Here is a 3682-nt window from a genome sequence, read left to right on the forward strand (position 1 = left end):
GGAGCACAACGGTAAAAAGTCTGACGAAAACGGACGTCGGATGAAGAAGTTATGAATTTTTAACGGATTTCCTGTCCCGGTCTGTTAAAAATAATAATATAAAATTTAAAGTCAAAATTAGCCGACGAAGTCTAAACGGAAGTTGTAGATCGTAATTTTAGCTACGCGTGCATATAAAGAACGTCAAAAACGGAGCTCGTATGTGAAAGTTATGGATTTTAGAAGTTTTGGCGCGAAAACCGAGAAATTTCGCATAGTCACAATTGCCACGTCACCCTCGCTTAGAAAGTGACACGTGTCCTGCTGAGTCACCTGGCTACTGAGTCATTAGGCTACTGAGTCACCGAGGCTGCTGAGTCATGCGAGCCACGTGTCCTCTTCTGATTCGACCGAGGAGGAGGCGCAATCCGAAGCAGCCAGCTCCCCAGCCGAAGCTTCGCCCAGCTGCCGCGTGTGTCCGAGCCTCGCATAGCCTAGCTCCGAGCCTCGCAGGTGCGCCAGCAAGCCGCGGTCCACTTAGAAGCCGCCAGCGAGCCCTCGCATGTGCGAGCCACCCCCTCTGCGAGCCTTCCTAGCCGTCGGATCAGGAGACTTCTCAGCCATTGGATCAGAACTGCGGACCCTATAAATAGAAGGGTACCTGCGAGGGTTCCCGGTTACTTTTGGAATTTTGTCACCTTTAACCCCTAAACCCATATTTTCTTCATCTTAACATCCCGCAAAGCCCCGGTATCAATTGTAAAGCCCGGAATACCCCACGAAGTGCCCGAGAAGCCCGGAAAATTTATCTTTTCGGTTTCGAAGCCTGACCTTTCGCAGAGCCCGGTTTCTCAATAAAACTCCCGGTTTTATTAGAAACGATCGTTTTAGGAAACGAATTGCTGCCCAATTTTCACCAAAATACGTGAGTGTGTAGTTACTTTCAATTTACACATAGATATGAAGTATTTACCTTGAAATCCGTGTTATGTGTAAATATGCTAATTGTTTATTCGAGGTGACTGTTGAATTGATGCTTTTTACGACGCTCATTGCGCGTCGTAAAACGCTCAGACGACGCGCAAATGCGTGTCAAGGAAGGCCCTGTCATAAAGAGAGACGACGCGCTTTTGCGCGTCGTCTATAGACGACGCGCATTTACGACGCGCATTTATGACGCGCATTTACGACGCGCGGTTACGACACGCAATGAGTATCAAGGAAGGCCCTGTCATAAAGCAAGACGATACGCATTCGCGTGTCGTAACCTTACGACGCGCGTGTTAATGACACGCAATGCGTATCAAGAAAGCCTCTGTCAAGAAAGGCCATGTCATAAATGAAGAGGACACGCATGTTTGCGTATCATAATTTTAAATGTTAAAAAAAAATATTTTTTATAGATTTACTAATTTTCAAATTAAATTTGCATTTAATGCCTCACAATATAAAATAAAATATCATATACAAAAAATATAATCCATTTCATAAAATTTAATGTCTTACAATTCTATTTGTTACAATATATAAATTTACATGATGTGTAGTGGAACAAACAATGAGATACGCATACAATGGAGATGGATAACAAGACATCAAAAAGGAAAAAGAAGGGCAAAAAAGTAAAATACGAGGCCACGCATGAGAAGCTCAGCTACTTTAGCAGCAACTGTGTTACGTGCAGCATCCTTGCTAGCCTGAGAATGAGATGCATATCAAAATATCAAAGTTGTTAAGTAACTAGTTCCTTTTGTTTACTTTCCCAAATATTTTTTAAACATCATTTATCCGTACAGCACTCAAAGTAAGAAGACATACCTCACCCCTTATCAGCAATGGGTTTCTTCCCTCATCAATTAGGACATAATCAAGTTCATCAACTATTGCAAAATGCAATGGTTTTGGCCTGATAAACATTGTGCTATTATTAATCCAAGAGACACTTCAAATGAAATCTGCCTTAGTAATTAGTATTAGTATAAAAATGTGGTAATACCATCTCATAACAAGTTGCAATTACAGACGATAAAATCCCAACAAGCATCTACAGTGAAAACATATTAATCCAAGGGCAAATATGTAATTTTATATTCATGTCTAAAAAAAGCATACCATGGAATAAGGAGCATACGGGAAGTCTGAAACTCCATAATGCAAACCATCAACAATAAAAGCAAAAGCATTCAAAGGCTGACTAGCACTCACAAACTTTTTTCACAAAATCAAAACGCATCAGAATATATATATATATATATATATATATATATATATATATATATATATATATATATATATATATATATATATATATATATTAACAACAAGGGTATTATAGGGAGTTTACCAAAACCCCGGTTCTAGCAATCGCCAATACTCCAATGTCCTTAGTGAACAGTGTGACTATGGAACCAAATGAAACTCCCAATATTGCAGCCAAAGTAACACCCATCACAAAACCAATCTAAAGAAAATAATAAAACATTAATTAACTTTTATAAAATAAAAACATCTTTATATATTATATAAACAAAATAATTATTAATTAACATTACAGTCAACACGAAGTATGTGATATCCTTCACAGATCTATAATTCCCTTTTGAAACCGAACTAGCAATCAACGCCTAAAACAAAACAAAACAAAAAAATGGTTAAGAAGTCAACTAACTGACAAATAGTCAAACATTTTCCTTAAACTATATGTCAAGTCAAGTCAAAGTCAACATTTGGTGAATTTATACCTGACCAGATGCAGCCAACGCATCTGTAATAAGGGAAACTGCCAACCAAACTTGCAGACATATATGATGAAGCAGTAGAGTAGAGTACCTTGAGCATTTCATTTTGTGCTGTCAGCAACTGGTCCCGCCCTTGCAACTGTACCATACTCATGTTACCAGCAAGGATGTATGCTTCTTTCCCGCCCAGGAAATTTGTTTTCTTTATTCATTTAAGAACCAAAACCCTAAAAAACATTATATAGAATTATAAAAACTTCAAGAAAAGTCAAAGGGAATAATACCTCAAGAATATGTAGACGTCAATTCACAGGCAATTCAGCATTTAACACAGCAGATTTTATACCAAACTGTCAAAAAATATATAAAAAGTTTTATTAAAATCTATAATAGGTAAAAAAAAGATTAATTTAATGGGAAAAATAATACTTGCTCAAAGTTTTAGTCTAAAACTTGTGTCAATTGTATTTGTAAATATAAAGACTTTCTTTTGAACAAGATCCAACTTCAAAATTGCAAGAATGTAAAGAAGCTTATCTCGATAACTACATTGTATCTAAATATAAAAGTAAAAGAAATAAATAAAGATTCAAGAAACTATAAAATGTATTAAAGAAATGCCCTAAAATAAGTTTGTTAAATAAGTATACAAGATTTTAGCTCTTAAGCTCTTACCCAAAATTGCTGAACATTTTTGGGGACAATTTCGTCCTTTCCATCACCAACTTCTGCTAAAGTAAGAATATAGGGATTGTGTAGATAAAGCTTCTTCAAGCTTTCAACATCATCACTGCAAAAATTTCATCAGAATTAATTGAATGAAGAAATTGCAGGGGTAGAAATGGAAATACCATCTTATAAGAAGTGATAATGACACAAACAAACCTTGAGGTAGCAGCCATGAGAAGGCATTGACATCTTTTAGGAATGTGAGTTTTGAGATCTTTGAGATTCTTTTCATATCC

The 3682-nt window shown here is 36.7% G+C and overlaps 1 long non-coding RNA gene across 1 annotated transcript; it reads right to left on the reverse strand.

Annotated features, from left to right (window-relative positions):
- Nucleotides 1–2952: 2952 nt before the first annotated feature.
- LOC145094390 (uncharacterized) lies at nucleotides 2953–3682 on the reverse strand. Its single transcript, XR_013703325.1, has 3 exons — nucleotides 3603–3682; nucleotides 3393–3492; nucleotides 2953–3067 (listed from the first exon to the last, which is right to left on the reverse strand). It is a non-coding gene; the product is annotated as an uncharacterized LOC145094390 (long non-coding RNA).

Source organism: Lactuca serriola, chromosome 3 (assembly GCF_051521515.1).
Source record: "Lactuca serriola cultivar US96UC23 chromosome 3, Lser_US96UC23_V15, whole genome shotgun sequence".
In the NCBI taxonomy this organism is placed as follows: domain Eukaryota; kingdom Viridiplantae; phylum Streptophyta; class Magnoliopsida; order Asterales; family Asteraceae; genus Lactuca; species Lactuca serriola.